At 42.6% G+C, this 25881-nt stretch overlaps 1 protein-coding gene across 2 annotated transcripts in view; it reads left to right on the forward strand.

Annotated features, from left to right (window-relative positions):
* cdc42ep4b (CDC42 effector protein (Rho GTPase binding) 4b) overlaps positions 1–25881 on the forward strand; it is a 65106-nt gene that overhangs the window by 2265 nt on the left and 36960 nt on the right. Inside the window, exon 1 of one of the 2 annotated variants that reach the window (XM_061931844.1) lies at positions 23944–24111. The exons of the other annotated variant lie outside the window; for it this stretch is intronic. The gene's annotated coding sequence lies outside the window, so the exon portion shown is untranslated. Of the gene's footprint in view, positions 1–23943; positions 24112–25881 lie in introns of those variants that run through there. 2 annotated transcript variants of the gene reach the window in all.

Genomic DNA, 25881 nt, shown 5'->3' on the forward strand with positions numbered 1-25881 from the left:
AATTTTCTTAGCTTTTTTCCTAACTGCCTGCTCATAGATGCTCTGTATAGGCTCATATTCTTTCCTCCCTACGATTTTCATTGCCGTTTTATGCATGCCGGCCAGTTTGCTTTTTAGCTTAACGGTTAGGTTTCCAAACCATGAGGTGATCCCATATCTAATGATGCTCTCTACAATGGCACGGTAGAAAATCATCATGATGTGGCTGCTTACGCCGTACAATCTTAATCTTCGCAAATACAAATAGAAGAATAGAATATAACGGACTTTATTGTCATTATATTTGTATATAACGAGATTAAGGACTCCAACTTAAGGTGCGGTAGTGGAAACAAATATGGAATAAAAATAAATCACATAAGTAATAAAGATAAAAAATAAGAATTGAAATAAACAGACTACTATCCAATAAAAACAATAAGCAATCCTAAATTATTTAAATACGGTAGGTTTGCAATGTTTCACAGTTGTAGGTTGCTGGGAAAAAGTTTCATAGTTAAAGACGAAGTATGAGCCCTGAGGATAATAACACGTGCTTGAATCTAGAAGCTTCCTATCAACGTCAATAGCCTGGATATTAGGATGGATGGAAGTCAAGAACAAAGGCTGCGAGTTCCAACTTCCTGTTCCGGTTGTTGTTAACATCCTGGCTAATTAACCCTCGCATCTTTCAAAGTTCGTCCATGGATTAACTTTAATGTCCAAAACATCGCTTTTACAACCCAACAGCTTGGACGCATGGACCAATGTTGTGCTTTGAACCCCCCCTCCGCCCCGGCCTACACGGTAACAAGCCAAAGGTCACGCTGGGTGAGCCTCCCGTCAGTGATTGTGTTGTGTTGATTTTGGGGTGGGGAAAAAAAAATGTGACTGAGCTTTTGCTTGGAGGAAGCTGGCGAGCTGCCTGCATGATGTCATGGTTTGTGCTGGAAAGAGCGCGTACTGACTAGGGTGGGAGGAGTTGCTTTAAAAGCCCACGTCTCTTGCACTTTGTTCAAGTATGTGGTAACTACCGTATTTTCCGCACTATTAGCCGCACCTAAAAACCACAAATTTTCTCAAAAGCTGACAGTGCGTCTTTTAACCCGGTGCGCTTTATATATGGATAAATATTAAGATTCATTTTCATAAAGTTTCGCTCTCGCAACTTCGGTAAACAGCCGCCATCTTTTTTCCCGGTAGAACAGGAAGCGCTTCTTCTTCTACGCAAGCAACCGCCAAGGTAAGCACCCGCCCCCATAGAACAGGAAGCGCTTCTTCTTCTACTGTAAGCAACCACCCGCCCGCGTAGAAGAAGAAAAAGCGCGCGGATATCACCGTACGTTTCATTTCCTTTGTGTGTTTACATCTGTAAAGACCACAAAATGGCTCCTACTAAGCGTCAGGGATCCGGTTCATGAAAAGACGCAATCTCTCCATCCACACACGGATTACTATTTCACAGCAACTGATATTCCTGTGAAACGCACTGTGGATACAACGGGAGCACGTACGGTGAATATTCGCACCACAGGGAATGAGAAGTCATCCTTCACTGTGGTTCTAGCTTGCCATGCTAATGGCCAGAAACTTCCACCCATGGTGATATTCAAAAGGAAGACCTTGCCAAAAGAGACCTTTCCAGCCGGCGTCATCATAAAAAGCTAACTCGAAGGGATGGATGAAGAAAAGATGAGCGAGTGGTTAAGGTAAGTTTAAGTTTACGCGAAGAGGCCGGGTGGCTTTTTTCACGCAGCTCTGTCCATGTTGATATACGTATGTTTGTGATTGCACATTTGCGTACATTTGGGGAGTGAACAGAGTTGTTAGAACGCTGGTTTTTAATATATTATTAAAGTTTGACTGACCTATCTGACTGTTTTTTTGACATTCCTTTAGCGCAGTTAGATGCGGCTTACAACACCGGGCGGCTTATAGGTGGACAAAGTTTTGAAATATGCCGTTCATTGAAGGCGCGGCTTTTAACCCAGGGCGCCTTATGGTGCGGAAAATACGGTAATAGTCTTTTAGTTCATTTAATTATGCCAGGCTGTTCTAATTCATCCACAGGGCAAGTACCTTAAACATCTGATGTTGTTTTTAACAAATGATCTATAAGCTTGTTTTGTCTCAAAGTGGAAAACCCCAATGTTGATGGATAGTTACCACAGTGGAACACGTCCAATCATCAAGTTCCACATCCACCGTGTTCTCGTCGCTAAGTGTCCAAATACATGCTCTGAAATTTGATGAAAATCTATGAAAAATCCACAGGCGCTTCCTCGTAATTCCGCAAGGACAACACGAACTCCTTTGTAGTTCATGGGTGTCCAAACTACAGGCCTGCGAGGTGCCGCCATCCTCATTTTGAATATCTGCCAATCCAATAGCTCAAGCTTTGCCGCAATATTGCGGACAGTGCGAGTAAAGCAGGCCGATGACCATGAATTGCACGTTGAAGTGTACATAGCACCGCATTTACTTATATGACCCGTTTCAAACAACCTCATGGCGCAAAAAAACTGCAACCAACATAACGGGTCAACAAACATGGTCACACATAACACAACCTGCTCACTCAACTTTGTGGATATTACAAAAAAATGCGCACGCACCATCCTTTTTTTTTTTCAAAATTACACCCTTTTAAATTTACTACAATGCATGATGGGGGAACCACCACCCCGGTCTGCCAATCCAGAGGTACCGCCCCCTTTAAGAAGGGGAACCGGAGGGTGTGTTCCAACTATCGTGGGATCACACTCCTCAGCCTTCCCGGTAAAGTCTATTCAGGTGTACTGGACAGGAGGCTACGCCGGATAGTCGAACCTCGGATTCAGGAGGAACAGTGTGGTTTTCGTCCTGGTCGTGGAACTGTGGACCAGCTCTATACTCTCGGCAGGGTCCTTGAAGGTGCATGGGAGTTTGCCCAACCAGTCTACATGTGCTTTGTGGACTTGGAGAAGGCATTCGACCGTGTCCCTCGGGAGGTCCTGTGGGGAGTGCTCAGAGAGTATGGGGTATCGGACCGTCTGATTGTGGCGGTCCGCTCCCTGTATGATCAGTGTCAGAGCTTGGTCTGCATTGCCGGCAGTAAGTCGGACACGTTTCCAGTGAGGGTTGGACTCCGCCAAGGCTGCCCTTTGTCACCCATTCTGTTCATAACCTTTATGGACAGAATTTCTAGGCGCAGTCAAGGCGTTGAGGGGATTTGGTTTGGTGGCTGCAGGATTAGGTCTCTGCTTTTTGCAGATGATGTGGTCCTGATGGCTTCATCTGGGCAAGATCTTCAGCTCTCACTGGATCGGTTCGCAGCCGAGTGTGAAGCGACTGGGATGGAAATCAGAGTCCATGGTTCTCGCCCGGAAAAGGGTGGAGTGTCATCTCCGGGTTGGGGAGGAGATCTTGCCCCAAGTAGAGGAGTTCAAGTACCTCGGAGTCTTGTTCACGAGTGAGGGAAAAGTGGATCGTGAGATCGACAGGCGGATCGGTGCGGCGTCTTCAGTAATGCGGACGCTGTATCGATCCGTTGTGGTGAAGAAGGAGCTGAGCCGGAAGGCAAAGCTCTCAATTTACCGGTCGATCTACGTTCCCATCCTCACCTATGGTCATGAGCTTTGGGTTATGACCGAAAGGACAAGATCACGGGTACAGGCGGCCGAAATGAGTTTCCTCCGCCGGGTGGCGGGTCTCTCCCTTAGAGATAGGGTGAGAAGCTCTGCCATCCGGGGGGAGCTCAAAGTAAAGCCGCTGCTCCTCCACATCGAGAGGAGCCAGAGGAGGTGGTTCGGGCATCTGGTCAGGATGCCACCCGAACGCCTCCCTCGGGAGGTGTTTAGGGCACGTCCAACCGGTAGGAGGCCACGGGGAAGACCCAGGACACGTTGGGAAGACTATGTCTCCCGGCTGGCCTGGGAACGCCTCGGGATCCCCCGGGAGGAGCTGGACGAAGTGGCTGGGGAGAGGAAAGTCTGGGCTTCCCTGCTTAAGCTGCTGCCCCCGCGACCCGACCTCGGATAAGCGGAAGAAGATGGATGGATGGATGGGCATGATGGGGGAAAATGCAAAACACTCTCCCCACACATTTTAGCAGCTTGATATTTCTGATTGATTACACAACTTTTAGGAGGTCGTCACGGAAGTAAACAAGGTAGAAGTCGAACTTTCACATACTCTTAATATCAAATTATATTGATTAGTAATTCTATATCCATTATATAAATAAAACATACACATATATATATATATATATATATATTATGTATATGCTGTACTATGCAAAGCAAAAGCCATTTATCAACAACACCCAGAAACCGCTGCCAGCTTCGCTGGGCCGAGTTCATCTTAGATGGACTGATGTAAAGTGGAAAAGAGTCCACATTTCAAATTATTTTTGGAAACTGTATATATACAGTTGTGCTCATAAGTTTACATACCCTGGGAGAATTTATGATTTCTTGGCCATTCTTCAGAGAATATGAATGATAACACAAAAACCTTTCTTCCATTTAATGGTTGTGTGAAGCTATTTATTGGCAAACAACTGTGTTTACTCTTTTTAAATCAAAATGACAAAAGAAAGTACCCAAATGACCCTGATCAAAAGTTTACATACCCCAGTGACTTTGATCTGATAACATGCACAAAAGTTGACACAAACAGGTTTGGATGGCTAATCAAGGTTCCAATCCTCACCTGTGACATGTTTGTTTGTAATTAATGTGTGTGTATAAAAGGTCAGTGAGTTTCTGGGCTTCTGACAGACCATTGCATCTTTCATCCAGTGCTGCATAGATATTTCTGGATTCTGAGTCATGGGGAAGGCAAAATAATTGTCAAAGGATCTGCGAGAAAAGCTAATTGAACTGCATAAAACAGGAAAGGGGTATAAAAAGATATCCAAGAAATTGAGAATGCCAATCAGCAGTGTTCAAACGCTGATTAAGAAGTGGAAAATGAGGGATTCAGGTAGACCAGCAAAGATTTCAGCCACAACTGCCAGGAAAATTGTTCGAGATGCAAAGAAAAATCCACAAATAACTTCAGCTGAAATACAGGACTCTCTGAAAAATTGTGGTGTGGCTGTTTCAAGATGCACAATAAGGAGGCACTTGAAGAAAAATGGGCTGCATGGTCAATGTATGTGCATGTATATGTATATATATATATATATATATATATATATATATATATATATATATATATATATATATATATATATATATATATATATATATATATATATATATATATTAGAGATGCGCGGATAGGCAATTATTTCATCCGCAACCGCATCACAAAAGTCGTCAACCATCCGCATCCACCTGAACTAACATTTAATCAAAACCGCACCCGCCCGTTGTTATATATCTAATATAGACGATGCAAGGCATTAGTGAGGTTATAAAGCTTTTGCCTGTTAAAGAAAGGAGACTGATCCAATGTAGCAGAGACATTGCACACCAGTCGCAATCATCTGGGAGCCGCGCTGAGCGCACCTCCAAGCGCGCTCGCACCACTCAAACTGCTGCAGGCAGCTGCGTTCTATCTTGTTTTAACATCCTGTGGCACTCTTCTGGGATCACGGCGGACGAAACTGTTCATGCTCAGGGTGTTTGTGGAGGTTCGGGGTTTTGCACAAATGTGATGCACCATGTTAGATGTCCCGGTTTTGTGACTGTCGTAGACATAAACAGCGTCGCAGCTCTTGCAAATCACGTAGCCAGCATTACTATCATCCTGATTTACAACCTCATAAAAACGAGTCCACGCTGAACTTTTCTGGCCTTTTTTTCCCCTGGTCTTTAGTATTCCCTTTTTTAGTTTGTCGCGTACCACGTTTGCTGCCGGCGTTGCCATCTCTTTTTTTTTTCTTCTTCTGTTGTGGCATATGCTGCAGGTGCCTGCTCGTTTTTCGTATGTGGGTAACAACATTTACCTATGTATATATATTTCCAAATTGGTTTAACTGCCACCCGCCTGAATCCATTTAAAATCAAATTTTTTTTTATTTCAACCGCCCGACCCGCGGATAATCCGCGGACTCCGCGGTTGTGTCCGCAAACCGCGCATCTCTAATATATATATATATATATATATATATATATATATATATATATATATATGTATGTGTGGGAAAAAAAAATCACAAGACTATTTCATCTCTACAGGCCTGTTTCATGAGGGGGGGGGTACCCTCAATCGTCAGGAGATTTTAATGGGAGCATTCGCATACCATGGTTTATATAGGGCACAGAGTGGGTGGGTACAGGCTGGCCTAGGGGCGTGGTGATTGGCTCATGTGTTGCCTAGGAGGTGTTTCCGTCTATGGCGGCATGTTGTTACAATTTCGCTGCGCTTGTTGAGGGATGACAGGTCTGGACGGTAAATAATAAACAGTTTCTCTTTCAAGCATAGGTTGCATCTTTTATTACCACTATTGTAAGGTGTGCTGGATGCAAGAATTTGCCATGTTATTGAATATTCAACATTATTGTCTTTGAGGTCCCAAATGTGTTTGCTGAGTTCTGTGGTATTTCGCAGGTTTTTGTTCCTGAAAGAAGCCTTGTGATTGTTCCATCTGGTTTTGAATTCTCCCTCGGTTAATCCTACATATGTGTCGGATGTGTTAATGTCCTTGCGTATTACCTTAGATTGGTAGACAACTGATGTTTGTAAGCACCCCCCGTTGAGGGGGCAATCAGGTTTCTTTCGACAATTACATCCTTTGTTGGTTTTGGAGTCGCTCTGTCTGAGGGCCGACGGCTCATTTGCAATTGTTTTGTTGTGGTTTGAGATGATTTGTCGTATATTGTTCATGCAGCTGTAGCTCAATTTAATGTTGTTCTTGTTGAATACTTTTCTTAGGATGTTGTCTTTGGGAAAGTGTTTGTCAATCAGATTGAGGAATTTGTGTTCGTTGAGACGAGGGAGAATTCAAAACCAGATGGAACAATCACAAGGCTTCTTTCAGTAACAAAAACCTGCGAAATACCACAGAACTCAGCAAACACATTTGGGACCTCAAAGACAATAATGTTGAATATTCAATAACATGGCAAATTCTTGCATCCAGCACACCTTACAATAGTGGTAATAAAAGATGCAACCTATGCTTGAAAGAGAAACTGTTTATTATTTACCGTCCAGACCTGTCATCCCTCAACAAGCGCAGCGAAATTGTAACAACATGCCGCCATAGACGGAAACACCTCCTAGGCAACACATGAGCCAATCACCACGCCCCTAGGCCAGCCTGTACCCACCCACTCTGTGCCCTATATAAACCATGGTATGCGAATGCTCCCATTAAAATCTCCTGATGATTGAGGGTACCCCCCCTCATGAAACAGGCCTGTAGAGATGAAATAGTCTTGTGATTTTTTTTCCCACACATACATATATTGCGCTCTACTACGGTATCGAGCACTATTTTTTTGGATAACCTTATTAAGACACATATATATATATATATATGTATATACATATATTTATATATGTATATGTATGTATATATATATATATATGTATATGTATGTACATATATATAAATACAGTTACTTTGCACGGCTTTCAGCATATGGCCAAATTTTTGTAGCCCTACGCGGCCCCCAAGTCATAACGTTTGGACACAACATTTCTAGTGCATGCAGTGAATTCCTATTAAGTTTGTGTTTAGTTCAAAAGTGCATTTTTTTAACTTCTAAACCAGCATTTTGTTGGAATTTTAGTCCAGTTTCAAGTTGTGAGGGTCCATGCTATACATACTGTTAGACTAGTAGGCAGGATCATTGTGTTTTTGACTAATTGGACAAACAAGGTACGTCGTAGTAGTGTTGTCCCGATACAATAGTGTGTTACCGGTACCACTACCAAAGTGTATTTCTATGCTTTTCGCCACTTTTAAAATATAGGGTACGACAAAAAAATGTAATTAACTTTATTTAAACAGGACATCTTATGACATATTAAACATACGTTTCTTATTGTAATCAAATAACTGTCATGTCTGTGTGATCATGTTTTGTTTTAGTAATATTCGGTTTAAATTTTGGACTTTTTGTGCACTTTTGTTTTGTTTTGTCACCATAGCAACCATTAGTTTTCACCTGTCACGTCACGCACCTGTTTCACGTTCGGACTCACACACACCTGTCACCAATCATGTCACTGTTATTTAAGCCTACCTTTGTTCATCACTTGTTCTGCCTGCGTTGTTTTGATGTCACACCGGTTTATGTCTTGCTCTGTCCAAGTAAGTTTCCATGTCCATGCCATAGCTTCTGTTTAAGATTAGCCTCACTTGCGTTTTAGGCACGCTTGCCTCTTTTTTTGTTGTAGTTGTTGTTGTATTGTTTATGTTCGCGGTAGTGCGTGATTTATATTAATAAATCCTAGCCTACCTTCACGCTGTTGTCCGGAGCCGTCTATTTTGCATTGGAAGAACAACCCCGCAGCGAGCTGCGACCCCCCCACGTGACAGAACGCAGGCAGCAGACGTTCTTCCGCAGACCGGCCACGAGGAGGTGATGGAGACGCGCTGGCAAAGCTGGAAGCCAACCAGAAAGGCTTTTTCTTGCCAGCATGACGCGTCATTCCCCCAAAACCCTCCCACGGACAACAAGATTCCCCAAGCAGCTCATTTTTCCTTGCCGCCGCAGGAGATCTGTGCTGATGACGTCATCCCGCCCACTGGTGATGACGTCAGAAACCAAGATTTATTTTTTTTTAGATTCTATTTACGCCCTCTGTCAGCCGCCCACCAAGGACTTCGTTTCAAAAAATAATCCTTTTGAGAATTTTTTTTTCTAAATTTAGATTTTTTTCAGACCCAGTCTAAAGTGGGGGTGGTGAATAGATTTTCTGGACAATTTAATGGGGAGGATTCTGCCCCCCTCCATACCTCCCCCCACCCACCCTTAAAGAGAGTTCCAGACCGCAGGGAGCGCGTCTGGTATCCGCTCCTTGAGGGGGGGGCTAGGGCTGGGAACTGCACTGGTGGGGTGACTCAGCTTCACCATGTCAAGCCACAGCCTCCCTCACGGCCGCCACCACCAGTCTTTTACCATGCCAAGCCGCAACCCCCAGCTAGACCACCTCCACCTGCACCAGTAGCTCCACGACGCCAAGCTCCGGTACCAGCTCCACGACGCCAAGCTCCGGTACCAGCTCCACGACGCCAAGCTCCGGTACCAGCTCCACGACGCCAAGCTCCGGTACCAGCTCCACAACGCCAAGTTCCGGTACCAGCTCAACGACGCCAAGACCCGCCATGCCAAGACCAAGACCCGCCATGCCAAGACCAAGACCCGCCATGCCAAGACCCGCCACGCCAAGCTCCGGTACCAGTTCCACAACGCCAAGACCAAGACCCGCCACGCCAAGACCAAGACCCGCCACGCCAAGACCCGCCACGCCAAGACCAAGACCCGCCACGCCAAGACCAAGACCCGCCACGCCAAGACCAAGACCCGCCATGCCAAGACCAAGACCCGCCACGCCAAGACCAAGACCCGCCACGCCAAGACCAAGACCCGCCACGCCAAGACCAAGACCCGCCACGCCAAGACCAAGACCCGCCACGCCAAGACCAAGACCAAGACCCACGCCGAGCTTCGCCGCCTGACGCGCCACGCCGTGCTTCGCCGCCTGACGCGCCACGCCGAGCTTCGCTGCCTGCATCATCTGCTGCTTCCACGCCTGCCACGATGACGACGCACCTCCCTCCTCGTCGGTCACGGATATGGCCGCTACCTGGTCGCCCGCCACGCCAAGTGCGCCCACCTCCCAGTCGGCCACGAATGTGGCCATTCCCTGGGCGCCCGCCTCGCCTGCTGCAGCGGCGTTCCACTCGCCGCCGCCACCTAACTCTGCCCCGGTGGATACGGGGACACGTGGCCTGGCGACCCACCGCCATGTCCCCCTCCCACCCTCCCATGACTCTTGTTGATATTTTCTGTTTTTGGACATCTGGGATCTGTCCGTAAGGGGGGGATTCTGTCATGTCTGTGTGATCATGTTTTGTTTTAGTAATGTTCGGTTTAAATTTTGGACTTTTTGTGCACTTTTGTTTTGTTTTGTCACCATAGCAACCATTAGTTTTCACCTGTCACGTCACGCACCTGTTTCACGTTCGGACTCACACACACACCTGTCACCAATCATGTCACTGTTATTTAAGCCTACCTTTGTTCATCACTTGTTCTGCCTGCGTTGTTTTGATGTCACACCGGTTTATGTCTTGCTCTGTCCAAGTAAGTTTCCATGTCCATGCCATAGCTTCTGTTTAAGATTAGCCTCACTTGCGTTGTAGGCACGCTTGCCTCTTTTTTTGTTGTAGTTGTTGTTGTATTGTTTATGTTCGCGGTAGTGCGTGATTTATATTAATAAATCCTAGCCTACCTTCACGCTGTTGTCCGGAGCCGTCTATTTTGCATTGGAAGAACAACCCCGCAGCGAGCTGCGACCCCCCCACGTGACAATAACAGGTTTGGCCTTAATTAATATAGATAACATACCAGGCAATCTTCTTTCAGTTCTAAGCAAGCAAACAAGTTACAAAGGCTCCTAATTAGTCTGCTGACGTATGCAGTAACATGTTATGTCATTTCCCCATTGTATTATTTTGTCAACGAGGGACAAGCGGTATAAAATTGATTATCAATCTACTTGTTTATTTACTGCTTGCTTTCAGTTTTAACAATTGTGTTAAAATGTAATAAACACTTATTCTTCTGTTGTTTGGATACTTTTCATTGCTTTTGGGTGATACTACAAATGTGGGTATTGATCCAATACTAAGTAGTCACATGATCAAGGGACAAGCGGTAAAAAATGGATGGATGGATGGATGGATAGGTGGGTCATAACAAAATTAAATGGCAATTAACAAAAATGACAAAAGTGTGTGATAATGAAAAATATCAATGTAGTATTGACTATATAAGACTCTTGTACTTGGTATCGTTACAGTCGATGTCTGTGTGGATCCACCCAGAGCATTTGTTTACATTCAGGAGTGTTAGCTTGCTGTTAGCAGTTAGCGTGTATCCTTCTACTTGTGTGTAGTGAAGCATGTTTAGCTATTACCCGTCCTGCTGGGATGATACCTGTGAGAAACGTACTTTATTTGTCGCCATAGAGGCGAGGATGAGTTATTTAGAAGTAGCTAAAACACTGCGGAGGGATCTTAGCCGCTAGTTATAGCTATGTTTTGAAGCCCTTATGTGCTTATAACTTCAATTGTATCGTTAGATGTTAAGCCAACATACGTCCATTCTCCCTTTTCTGTCTCCAGCTTGTTTCTGCTTGTAAGTGCGATGTGTGTGTGTTGACTCACATGCACCCCTCGGCTCATATTACCGTATTTTCCGCACCATAAGGCGCCCTGGGTTATAAGCCGCGCCTTCAATGAACGGCATATTTCAAAACTTTGTCCACCTATAAGCCGCCCCGTGTTGTAAGCCGCATCTAACTGCGCTAAAGGAATGTCAAAAAAACAGTCAGATAGGTCAGTCAAACTTTAATAATATATTAAAAACCAGCGTTCTAACAACTCTGTTCACTCCCAAAATGTACGCAAATGTGCAATCACAAACATACGTATATCAACATGGACAGAGCTGCGTGAAAAAAGCCACCCGGCCTCTTCGCGTAAACTTAAACTTACCTTAACCACTCGCTCATCTTTTCTTCATCCATCCCTTCGAGTTAGCTTTTATGATGACGCCGGCTGGAAAGGTCTCTTTTGGCAAGGTCTTCCTTTTGAATATCACCATGGGTGGAAGTTTCTGGCCATTAGCATGGCAAGCTAGAACCACAGTGAAGGATGACTTCTCATTCCCTGTGGTGCGAATATTCACCGTACGTGCTCCCGTTGTATCCACAGTGCGGTTCACAGGAATATCAGTTGCTGTGAAATAGTAATCCGTGTGCGGATGGAGAGATTGCGTCTTTTCATGAACCAGATCCCGGTCGCTTAGTAGGAGCCATTTTGTGGTCTTTACAGATGTAAACACACAAAGGAAATGAAACGTATGGTGATATCCGCGCGCTTTTTCTTCTTCTACGTGGGCGGGTGGTTGCTTACAGTAGAAGAAGAAGCGCTTCCTGTTCTATGGGGGCGGGTGCTTACCTTGGCGGTTGCTTGCGTAGAAGAAGAAGCGCTTCCTGTTCTACCGGGAAAAAAGATGGCGGCTGTTTACCGAAGTTGCGAGACCGAAACTTTATGAAAATGAATCTTAATATTTATCCATATATAAAGCGCACCGGGTTATAAGGCGCACTGTCAGCTTTTGAGAAAATTTGTGGTTTTTAGGTGAGCCTTATAGTGCGGAAAATACGGTACCAGCAATGTCATAAGAAAAAAAAGTACCGGTGTTTTTCAAAGTCCGTATGTACCTTTTTTCATTCATTAGTACGGTGGTACTTTATTAGTACCGCTAAAACTGTACATTTTTGAAGAAGTCTGGACAAAATATGACCGTTGCTAAGGAAGTCCTCAGACAGTTTCTATGAACAACAAAGTCACAGTTAATCACTATTCCTGTGAAGGATGTGTCACGTTGAGGGGAGTGAAAGGCTTGTGTCAACACCAGAAGTTGTTCTGATAAGGTTGACAAATCACTTCACCATATTTGAGCCCCACACACTTCAATTGTTACGATAGTGTCCAAAAAAAACAAACTGTTCAGCCAACTTCAAGGTTGCAGTTGATCATACTAAAAAAAATAAATCAGAGTTAAAGGTAAACTGCTTGTTAATGATTACTATTTCTCACTGCATGAATAGTTGACATATTCCAGGTTATTTTCTCCTGTAAAAGATGTCATCCATACGTGAAAGTGCAGCAACGGTCAAATCTCATCAAACCAAACCGCTCCCAACTCTCCATTAGGTGACTTTACTTCACTGTGAAGTTGTTTAAAAGAGCTACATTGTAAATAGTTTGCTGCGCATTTGACATTTGTTTGCTGTGTTTTGTGCTCAAGTTTTTCAATTGAAATGTATCTCCTTTGAACAATATCCAGTATTTCAATTAACTAGAATCCAGTGTGCTGTAGGGCCCTATTGTAGTGAATCACGTGACTTCAAACCAAACAAAATGACTTTAAAAGTCTTATATAAGTGTTATAATGAAGACAACGTATGGTGTAAGTGTCTATATTAGTTGTATTAGCCTACTATCAAAATTGCTTTAAAAATCTTATATAAGTGTTACAATGAAGACAACACATGATGTACGTGTCTATATTAGTTATATTAGCCTACTATCAAAACGACTTTCAAAGTCTTATATAAGTGTTATAATGAAGACAACACATGATGTAAGTGTCTATATTAGCCTACTATCAAAATGACTTTAAAAGTCTTATATAAGTGTTATAATGAAGACAACACATGATGTAAGTGTCTATATTAGCCTACTATCAAAATGACTGTACAAGTCTTATATAAGTGTTATAATGAAGACAACACATGATCTAAGTGTCTATATTAGTTATATTAGCCTACTATCAAAATGACTTTCAAAGTCTTATATACGTGTTATAATGAAGACAACACATGATGTAAGTGTCTATATTAGCCTACTATCAAAATGACTTTAAAAGTCTTATATAAGTGTTATAATGAAGGCAACACATGATCTAAGTGTCTATATTAGTTATATTAGCCTACTATCAAAATGACTTTCAAAGTCTTATATAAGTGTTATAATGAAGACAACACATGATGTACGTGTCTATATTAGCCTACTATCAAAATGACTTTAAAAGTCTTATATAAGTGTTATAATGAAGACAACACATGATCTAAGTGTCTATATTAGTTATATTAGCCTACTATCAAAATGACTTTAAAAGTCTTATATAAGTGTTATAATGAAGACAACACATGTTGTGTCATTATTAGTTATATTAGCCTACTATCAAAATGACTTTCAAAGTCTTATATAAGTGGTATAATGAAGACAACACATGATGTAAGTGTCTATATTAGCCTACTATCAAAATGACTTTAAAAGTCTTATATAAGTGTTACAATGAAGACAACGTATGGTGTAAGTGTCTATATTAGTTGTATTAGCCTACTATCAAAATTACTTTAAAAATCTTATAAGTGTTACAATGAAGACAACGTATGGTGTAAGTGTCTATATTAGTTGTATTAGCCTACTATCAAAATTACTTAAAAAATCTTATATAAGTGTTACAATGAAGACAACACATGATGTAAGTGTCTATATTAGTTATATTAGCCTACTATCAAAATGACTTTCAAAGTCTTATATAAGTGTTATAATGAAGACAACACATGTTGTGTCATTATATTGATGCGATCAGTAGGTTGTGAGTTCAAACCCCGGCCGAGTCGTACCAAAGACTATAAAAATGGGAGCTAATGGCGGTGCAATGAACGTCGAGTGGATCTAGCATAATATTGCGAGAGTCCAGTCCATAGTGGATCTAACATAATAGTGTGAGAGTCCAGTCCATAGTGGATCTAACATAATAGTGTGAGAGTCCAGTCCATAGTGGATCTAACATAATAGTGTGAGAGTCCAGTCCATAGTGGATCTAACATAATAGTGAGAGTTCAGTCCATAGTGGATCTAACATAATAGTGAGAGTTCAGTCCATAGTGGATCTAACATAATAGTGTGAGAGTCCAGTCCATAGTGGATCTAACGTAATAGTGTGAGAGTCCAGTCCATAGTGAATCTAACTTAATAGTGTGAGAGTCCAGTCCATAGTGGATCTAACATAATAGTGTGAGAGTCCAGTCCATAGTGGATCTAACATAATATTGTGAAAGTCCAGTCCATAGTGGATCTAACATAATAGTGAGAGTCCAGTCCATAGTGAATCTAACATAATAGTGTGAGAGTCCAGTCCATAGTGGATCTAACATAATAGTGTGAGAGTCCAGTCCATAGTGGATCTAACATAATAGTGTGAGAGTCCAGTCCATAGTGGATCTAACATAATAGTGAGAGTCCAGTCCATAGTGGATCTAACATAATAGTGTGAGAGTCCAGTCCATAGTGGATCTAACATAATATTGTGAAAGTCCAGTCCATAGTGGATCTAACATAATAGTGAGAGTCCAGTCCATAGTGGATCTAACATAATAGTGAGAGAGTCCAGTCCATAGTGGATCTAACATAATAGTGTGAGAGTCCAGTCCATAGTGGATCTAACATAATAGTGTGAGAGTCCAGTCCATAGTGGATCTAACATAATAGTGTGAGTCCAGTCCATAGTGGATCTAACACAATAGTGTGAGAGTCCAGTCCATAGTGGATCTAACACAATAGTATGAGTGCAACATGTGTCATCAGTGGACACACTGTGGAATTATTGAGTGATGTCAGCTTGTAATCACGTAGACATGCCAGTGTTGTTTGCTATTGTTACGATTGTTTCACAGAGAAGGTTCCAGACCTTAACACAGGAATGAACCTGTTATTTTACCCTCCCGATTTGTATAATCGTCTCTTTGTTACGATCCTAGCGTTGGCGCTCTTTTGTTTTTGTTTTTTGGTGAAGAAGTGGTGCAATGACGGTGCCCTGACCACGCCTAGAAACTAACTACAGTGGGCCTCACGTCATCGTTCCATGAAGTTCAGCCGCGTTAATACCGACAGAGGCTCTAGAGCACAGGTGTCAAACTCAAGGCTCAGGAGCCAGATCTGGCCCGACACGTTATTTTAACGTGGCCCGCGAAGGTCTTGAAATAATGTGCATTAGGACGGGCAATATATCGATTGTACTTGATATATCGCGGGTTTGTCTCTGTGCGATATAGAAAATGACTATATATGACTATACATGGGTAACGTTAGCTGTGATGCAAGCGGTGTGGTGCGAGTGGTAATACGAGAGAAAGAAGGTGCGGATCTGGTAACAAATGAAGTCAGAATAATTACCGTATTTTCCGCACTATAAGGCGCACCTAAAAAACACAAATTTTCTCAAAAGCTGACAGTGCGCCTTATAACCCGGTGCGCTTTATATATGGATTAATATTAAGATTCATTTTCATAAAGTTTCGGTCTCGCAACTACGGTAAACAGCCGCCATCTTTTTTCCCCGTAGAAGAGGAAGTGCTTCTTCTTCTACGCAAGCAACCGCCAAGGTAAGCACCCGCCCCCATAGAACAGGAAGCGCTTCTTCTTCTACTGTAAGCAACCACCCGCCCGCGTAGAAGAAGAAGAAGCGCGCGGATATTACCGTACGTTTCATTTCCTTTGTGTGTTTACATCTGTAAAGACCACAAAATGGCTCCTACTAAGCGACAGGGATCCGGTTCATGAAAAGACGCAATCTCTCCATCCGCACACATACTACTATTTCACAGCAACTGCCTAAAAACTTTCAAGAAAAGCTGGCTACTTTCCGTGCATATTGTAAAAACAAGATAGCTGAAAAAAAGATCCGGCCAGAGAACATTATCAACATGGACGAGGTTCCACTGACTTTTGATATTCCTGTGAACCGCACTGTGGATACAACGGGAGCACGTACGGTGAATATTCGCACCACAGGGAATGATAAGTCATCCTTCACTGTGGTTCTAGCTTGCCATGCTAATGGCCAGAAACTTCCACCCATGGTGATATTCAAAAGGAAGACCTTGCCAAAAGAGACCTTTCCAGCCGGCGTCATCATAAAAGCTAACTCGAAGGGATGGATGAAGAAAAGATGAGCGAGTGGTTAAGGTAAGTTTACGCGAAGAAGCCGGGTGGCTTTTTTCACGCAGCTCCGTCCATGTTGATATACGACTCCATGCGCGCCCACATCACGCTGGTTTTTAATATATTATTAAAGTTTGACTGACCTATCTGACTGTTTTTTTGACATTCCTTTAGCGCAGTTAGATGCGGCTTATAACACGGGGCGGCTTATAGGTGGACAAAGTTTTGAAATATGCCGTTCATTGAAGGCGCGGCTTATAACCCAGGGCGCCTTATGGTGCGGAAAATACGGTAATTGCCAAGAAAAACAGCAGGGGGTCCATCGTCTGGCGGTGGTTTGGCTTCAAGCGGGAAGATGTTAACAGACAACCGTAATATGTCAAGTATGCGGCAAAAGCGTTGCTACAAAAAGTAGCACCACTGCTAATTTGTAGCATCATTTGAAAAGTCACCTGCTAGACCAGGGGTCGGCAACCCGCGGCTCTAGAGGCTCTTTAGCGCCGCCCTAGTGGTTGTCTGGAGCGTTTTCAAAAATGTATGAAAAATGGAAAAAGATGAGGGGAAAAAAATATATTTTTAGTTTTAATATGGTTTCTGTAGGAGGACAAACATGACACAAACCTCCCTAATTGTTATAAAGCACACTGTTTATATTAAACATGCTTCACTGACTCAAGTATTTGGCGAGCGCCGTTTTGTCCTACTAATTTTGGCGGTCCTAGAACTCACCGTAGTTTGTTTACATGTATATCTTTCTGCGACTTTCTAGGACGTGTTTTATGCCACTTCTTTTTCTGTCTCATTTTGTCCACCAAACTTTTAACGTTGTGCATGAATGTACAAAGGTGAGTTTTGTTGATGTTATTGACTTGTGTGGAGTGCTAATCAGACATATTTGGTCACTGCAAGACTGCAAGCTAATCGATGCTAACATGCTATTTAGGCTAGCTATATGTACATATTGCATCATTATGCCTCATTTGTAGCTATATTTGAGCTCATTTAGTTTCCTTTAAGTCATCTCAATTCAATGTATATCTCATGGCACACTATCTGTATGTAATATGGCTTTTAATTTGTTGTGGCTCCAGACAGATTTGTTTTTGTATTTTTGGTACAATATGGCTCTTTCAACATTTTGGGTTGCCGACCCCTGTGCTAGACAATGAAGAGTGCTTGAAACTCCGCATGTCAACATCTCTGTTTGGTGCTACACTAACAAAATGCCCAAGCAACCATTTCCACATCAACACTGTATGAAAAAAATAGTCTAAAACAGAAGGAGATAACGTCCGCAGGAACCTACCACATAGCGAAGGACATACACTATTTGATTTCCTATTATGCAGCTCATTTTTATTTGACACTTATTGAAATATCTTGTGTGACATCATGCACAAAAGTGCACTTTATTTGTTTTAAACTATTGTAGTGGCGTTCTGTACAAAAAGTGCACTTTAATTTAGTGTTGTTTTGATGTGTCATCTTAGTGACATCATGCACAAAAGTGCACTTTATTTGTTTTAAACTATTGTAGTGGCGTTCTGTACAAAAAGTGCACTTTAATTTAGTGTTGTTTTGATGTGTCATCTTAGTGACATCATGCACAAAAGTGCACTCATAGCTTGTTTTAAAATGTCTCTGACAATCTTGCACTTTCTGTTTTGGAAATGACATGAATGTTTGTGCCACTGCTTAATAACTCTTTAATAAATACACTTTTACTTGTGATTTCCTTCTCTGCATGAAAGTTTAAAAGTAGCATATATGAATGCAGTATGAAGAAGAATGTTTTAATGTAGACACATAGAATCATCATACTGCTGTGATTATATGCATCAAGTGTTCATTCAAGGCTAAGGCAAAATATAGAGATATACAGTGGGGCAAAAAAGTATTTAGTCAGCCACCGATTGTGCAAGTTCTCCCACTTAAAATGATGACAGAGGTCTGTAATTTTCATGATAGGTACATTTCAACTGTGAGAGACAGAATGTGAAAAAAAAATCCAAGAATTCACATTGTAGGAATTTTAAATAATTTATTTGTAAATTATGGTGGAAAATAAGTATTTGGTCACTTCAAACAAGGAAGATCTCTGGCTCTCAGACCTGTAACTTTTTCTTTAAGAAGCTCTTCTGTCCTCCACTCGTTACCTGTATTAATGGCACCTGTTTGAACTTGTTATCTGTATAAAAGACACCTGTCCACAGCCTCAAACAGTCAGACTCCAAACTCCACTATGGCCAAGACCAAAGAGCTGTCGAAGGACACCAGGAAAAGAATTGTAGACCTGCACCAGACTGTGAAGAGTGAATCTACAATAGGCAAGCAGCTTGGTGTGAGAAAATCAACTGTGGGAGCAATTATCAGAAAATGGAAGACATACAAGACCACTGATAATCTCCCTCGATCTGGGGCTCCACGCAAGATCTCATCCCGTGGGGTCAAAATGATCATGAGAACGGTGAGCAAAAATCCCAGAACCACACGGGGGGACCTGGTGAATGACCTGCAGAGAGCTGGGACCAAAGTAACAAAGGTTACCATCAGTAACACACTACGCCGACAGGGAATCAAATCCTGCAGTGCCAGACGTGTCCCCCTGCTTAAGCCAGTGCATGTCCAGGCCCGTCTGAAGTTTGCCAGAGAGCACATGGACGATACAGCAGAGGATTGGGAGAATGTCATGTGGTCAGATGAAACCAAAATAGAACTTTTTGGTATAAACTCAACTCGTCGTGTTTGGAGGAAGAAGAATACTGAGTTGCATCCTAAGAACACCATACCTACTGTGAAGCATGGGGATGGAAACATCATGCTTTGGGGTTGTTTTTCTGCTAAGGGGACAGGCCGACTGATCCGTGTTAAGGAAAGAATGAATGGGGCCATGTATCGTGAGATTTTGAGCCAAAACCTCCTTCCATCAGTGAGAGCTTTGAAGATGAAACGTGGCTGTGTCTTCCAGCATGACAATGATCCCAAACACACCGCCCGGGCAACGAAGGAGTGGCTCCGTAAGAAGCATTTGAAAGTCCTGGAGTGGCCTAGCCAGTCTCCAGACCTCAACCCCATAGAAAATCTGTGGAGGGAGTTGAAAGTCCGTGTTGCTCGGCAACAGCCCCAAAACATCACTGCTCTCGAGAAGATCTGCATGGAGGAATGGGCCAAAATACCAGCTACTGTGTGTGCAAACCTGGTAAAGACCTATAGTAATCGTTTGACCTCTGTTATTGCCAAAAAAAGGTTATATTACAAAGTATTGAGTTGAATTTTTGTTATTGACCAAATACTTATTTTCCACCATAATTTACAAATACATTTTTTTAAAATCCTACAATGTGAATTCCTGGATTTTTTTTTCACATTCTGTCTCTCACAGTTGAAGTGTACCTATGATGAAAATTACAGACCTCTGTCATCATTTTAAGTGGGAGAACTTGCACAATTGGTGGCTGACTAAATGCTTTTTTGCCCCACTGTATATGGTGTATCGTGACATGGCCTAAAAATATCCAGATGTTAATAAAAGGCCATATCGCCCAGCCCTAATATGCATACTTCATTGTTCTTACTAATTGTTTCCATTTTGACAGAAAAAACATGGAAATTACACATGTTTTAAACTTTGATATTATCTGCTCATGCAACAAATATTCAATTGTTATTGGTGTGGATTTGTTTTATATTGCAGTGTTTTGAAAAAATGTTGAGCCAAGGCACATTTTTTTCATTGAAAAAATGCAGAAAATATAAAAAAATTCAACTCAGCAGACGGTAAAAAGTTGTTCTGGCAATTGTTGGATATGACTTTAAAGCATAACCAAGCATGCATGACTATAGCTCTTGTCTCAAAGTAGGTGTACTGTCACCACTTGTCACATCACACCCTGACTTATTTAGAGTTTTTTGGTGTTTTCCTGTGTGTAGTGTTTTACTTCTTGTCTTGCGCTCCGATTTTGGTGGCTTTTCCTGTTTTGTTGCTATTTTCCTGTAGCAGTTTCATGTCTTCCCTGAGCGCTATCACCCGCGCCTGCTTTGTTTTAGCTATCAAGAAGATGTCAGTTGTTTGTACCGTATTTTCCGCACTATAAGGCGCACCTAAAAACCACAAATTTTCTCAAAAGCTGACAGTGCGCCTTATAACCCGGTGCGCTTTATATATGGATAAATATTAAGATTCATTTTCATAAAGTTTCGGTCTCGCAACTACGGTAAACAGCCGCCATCTTTTTTCCCCGTAGAAGAGGAAGTGCTTCTTCTTCTACGCAAGCAACCGCCAAGGTAAGCACCCGCCCCCATAGAACAGGAAGCGCTTCTTCTTCTACTGTAAGCAACCACCCGCCCGCGTAGAAGAAGAAAAAGCGCGCGGATATTACCGTACGTTTCATTTCCTTTGTGTGTTTACATCTGTAAAGACCACAAAATGGCTCCTACTAAGCGACAGGGATCCGGTTCATGAAAAGACGCAATCTCTCCATCCGCACACGGACTACTATTTCACAGCAACTGCCTAAAGACTTTCAAGAAAAGCTGGCTACTTTCCGTGCATATTGTAAAAACAAGATAGCTGAAAAAAAGATCCGGCCAGAGAACATTATCAACATGGACGAGGTTCCACTGACTTTTGATATTCCTGTGAACCGCACTGTGGATACAACGGGAGCACGCACGGTGAATATTCGCACCACAGGGAATGAGAAGTCATCCTTCACTGTGGTTCTAGCTTGCCATGCTAATGGCCAGAAACTTCCACCCATGGTGATATTCAAAAGGAAGACCTTGCCAAAAGAGACCTTTCCAGCCGGCGTCATCATAAAAGCTAACTCGAAGGGATGGATGAAGAAAAGATGAGCGAGTGGTTAAGGTAAGTTTACGCGAAGAGGCCGGGTGGCTTTTTTCACGCAGCTCCGTCCATGTTGATATACGACTCCGTGCGCGCCCACATCACGCTGGTTTTTAATATATTATTAAAGTTTGACTGACCTATCTGACTGTTTTTTTTGACATTCCTTTAGCGCAGTTAGATGCGGCTTATAACACGGGGCGTCTTATAGGTGGACAAAGTTTTGAAATATGCCGTTCATTGAAGGCGCGGCTTATAACCCAGGGCGCCTTATGGTGCGGAAAATACGGTATCCTTCTTTGTGGGGACATTGTTGATTGTCATGTCATGTTCGGGTGTACTTTGTGGACGCCTTCTCTGCTGCACAGTAAGTCTTTGCTGTCGTCCAGCATTACGTTTTTGTTTACTTTGCAGCCGATTCAGTTTTAGTTTCGTTCCGCATAGCCTTCCCTAAGCTTCAATGCCTTTTTCTTAGCGGCACTCGCCTCCTTAGATACCTTAGATACCTTTTTACCTGCACACTGTCGTCTGCATATTGTGATCACGACAAAGCAATTAGCTACCTGCTACCATCTACTTGTCTCCACAAGCTGGATAGTGTGTACCACGGGGCACTGAGATTCATCACCAACTGCGCTCCCCTTACTCACCATTGTGTGTTATACTCAATGGTTAACTGGACATCTTTATGTGCTCGACGCCTCAATCATTGGTATGTTTTCATCTACAAAACCATTCTGGGTATCACTCCATCTTATCTGTCTTGTCTTTTAACAAAGAAACAAGGAAGTCACAATCTTCGTTCAATGAATGTTCTGCAATTTGTCGTCCCCAAAGTAAGAACTGAACTGGGCAAGAAAGCATTTACCGTATTTTCCGCACCATAAGGCGCCCTGGGTTAAAAGCCGCGCCTTCAATGAACGGCATATTTCAAAACTTTGTCCACCTATAAGCCGCCCGGTGTTGTAAGCCGCATCTAACTGCGCTAAAGGAATGTCAAAAAAACAGTCAGATAGGTCAGTCAAACTTTAATAATATATTAAAAACCAGCGTTCTAACAACTCTGTTCACTCCCAAAATGTACGCAAATGTGCAATCACAAACATACGTATATCAACATGGACAGAGCTGCGTGAAAAAAGCCACCCGGCCTCTTCGCGTAAACTTAAACTTACCTTAACCACTCGCTCATCTTTTCTTCATCCATCCCTTCGAGTTAGCTTTTATGATGACGCCGGCTGGAAAGGTCTCTTTTGGCAAGGTCTTCCTTTTGAATATCACCATGGGTGGAAGTTTCTGGCCATTAGCATGGCAAGCTAGAACCACAGTGAAGGATGACTTCTCATTCCCTGTGGTACGAATATTCACCGTACATGCTCCCGTTGTATCCACAGTGCGGTTCACAGGAATATCAGTTGGTGTGAAATAGTAATCCGTGTGCGGATGGAGAGATTGCGTCTTTTCATGAACCGGATCCCTGACGCTTAGTAGGAGCCATTTTGTGGTCTTTACAGATGTAAACACACAAAGGAAATGAAACGTACGGTATATCCGCGCGCTTTTTCTTCTTCTACGCGGGCGGGTGGTTGCTTACAGTAGAAGAAGAAGCGCTTCCTGTTCTATGGGGGCGGGTGCTTACCTTGGCGGTTGCTTGCGTAGAAGAAGAAGCACTTCCTCTTCTACGGGGAAAAAAGATGGCGGCTGTTTACCGAAGTTGCGAGATCGAAACTTTATGAAAATGAATCGTAATATTAATCCATATATAAAGCGCACCGGGTTAAAAGCCGCACTGTCAGCTTTTGAGTACATTTGTGGTTTTTAGGTGCGGCTAATAGTGCGGAAAATACGGTAGGTTTTCAGCACCGAAGGCTTGGAATAACCTGCAATCAAACATTAAACTTCAAACCCTAGTTACGTTGAATGAGTTTAAAGCTGTTATGTGAGCAAGTTTTAATGTTGTAAATGTGATGTTGTATGTATTTGTTTACTGTTTTTAATGTAACCTTGCTGCTGCCCTCTTGGCCAGGTCTCCCTTGGAAAAGAGATCTTTGATCTCAATGGGATTTTACCTGGTTAAATAAAGGCTAATAAATACTGATATGGAAGAGTATCAGACAGTTAATCTGCCGAGCTCCAGACAGCCCCGACACTCAACAACAACACATTATTTGCGTATTATAATTACTGGTTTGCAAAAAAATATTTTTAACCCAATTAGGTGAAATGACATAATCTCCCACGGCACACCAAACAACATCTCACGGTACACTAGTGGTTAAAAAACACCGCTCTAGAGGATCATATTTGTAGGTTAGCGACAATACCTTTCATCTTGCTCCTCCCTGTCGGGCATAATAGGCACCAGTCATGTGATCACCACTTCAGGGTGTGCCCCAAGGCTTTGTTGTTTGTTTAACTCTTCCTCTATTGTGCCATGCAAGGTTGCTGAGATTTGCTACAAAGTGTTTGTTTTGAAAGTCGACGCTCCGCGAAAACACATTCCTGCTCTTCCCGGCGACCCTCGACCCCGAGTACAGTCAGTGCAGATTTGGAACGCACTCGACTTCATCTTCAAGGACCAAGGACGAGGGTATTTATCTACGCCGGCGTCTTAGCTCGTCGAGCCTGACAAACGGCCGTTATCAGCCTCAAGTGGCAACGTGTACTCGGCTTTGTCCACGGCCCCTCTTTTGTGGAAGGTCGGCACAGTGGGACGTTTAGGAACTCCTGAGGTCTTCACAAGCTGTTAGTGTGTTTGGCTTCAGCCGGGAGGCTGCAGATAAAAACAGTATATGACAACTAGGGATGTCCTGATCCAGGTTTTTGCACTTCCAATCCGATACCGATATTGTTTTTGCACTTCCGATCCGATACCGATACTGACGGATACTGGCCTATCCGAGCATGTATTAAAGTTTAAAGTTATTTAGCCTACTTAGTTGTCAGAATCATGTTGAAAAGGGTTTTAGTACTCTTGATAACAACTAGCCAGCTGAATTAGGGGAGTTTGAATAATACACAATGGTTGGTAACAAGAAACTGACCTGTTTATTCAAGGAGAAACACAAAATAGACAAAATGATACATGACAAACAGAAATGGCATCATTGAACTAGGGCTGGGCGATATGGCCTTTTTTTAATATTGCGATATATTTTAAGGCCATATTGCGATACACAAAATATATCTCGATATTTTGCCTTAGCCTTGAATGAACACTTGATGCATATAATCACAGCAGTATGATGATTCTATGTGTTTTGATTGATTGATTGAGACTTTTATTAGTAGGTTGCACAGTGAAGTACATATTCCGTACAATTGACCACTAAATGGTAACACCCCAATAAGTTTTTCAACTTGTTTAAGTCGGGGTCCACTTAAATTGATTCATGATACAGATATATACTATCAGATATATACTATCATCATAATACAGTCATCACACAAGATAATCACATTGAATTATTTACATTATTTATAATCCGGGGTGTGGAGGGGGGCGCCGGATGTAAGTGTCAAAAAGACAGCCAAAAGAGTTTGATATGAGAATAAATCTAAAGTTAAAATATAGGGTAAAAATGCACCCATTTGCAGGAAATGTAGTCTTGATTTTCAAAATGTTCTTTCAGGGCTTGCATGTCAACATTAAAACATTCTTCTTCATACTGCATTAATATATGCTACTTTTAAACTTTCATGCAGAGAAGGAAATCACAACTAAAAAAATCACAAATTTTTTCATACGGTGTTGATGTGGAAATGTTTGCCTCGGCATTTTGATGGTGTGGACGTGTGGCACCGAATGGAGATAAGCGTCTCGACATACGTTACAATATTTGAACAATGATGACGAAAACTGTTTTCTCTGTCGTGTCCGTGTGTCGAAAATTGTTATGCGCTTATTTTTTTATTTGATTTTGCGTGTGGCATATAGTTGCTATGCGCAGAGGACGATTGAGCAGTGCACAATTGCACAGGCGCGCACCTTAGAGGGAAGGTTGGTCACACGGCTGCGCTAGCATCACAGCTAACGTTAGCCATGCTGCTACCTCTCTGCTGGGAGAGAGTGTATATGTATGTGACGTATGACGTGACAGTATGTGACGTGTGTAAAAAGGTGCGCTTGCTGTCTGTGAGAGGGAGACACAGAAAAGAGTGAGAAGAGCCTGTCGTGTAATGCCAGCAGCTAAAAGCAACTTCGTGAGAATCCACAGACCTGTGGATGTGTTGAAGGTGTGCTGGAAAATGCGGAACGGAAATTACGGAGCAGCAGAAAAGTGGAATGTATTATTTAAATCGGTGCGTTGGAAAACACGGACCGGAGTTTTTTTTAAACTGGATCTGGATCGGCATTTTC

Source organism: Nerophis lumbriciformis, linkage group LG39 (assembly GCF_033978685.3).
Source record: "Nerophis lumbriciformis linkage group LG39, RoL_Nlum_v2.1, whole genome shotgun sequence".
Lineage (NCBI taxonomy): Eukaryota > Metazoa > Chordata > Actinopteri > Syngnathiformes > Syngnathidae > Nerophis > Nerophis lumbriciformis.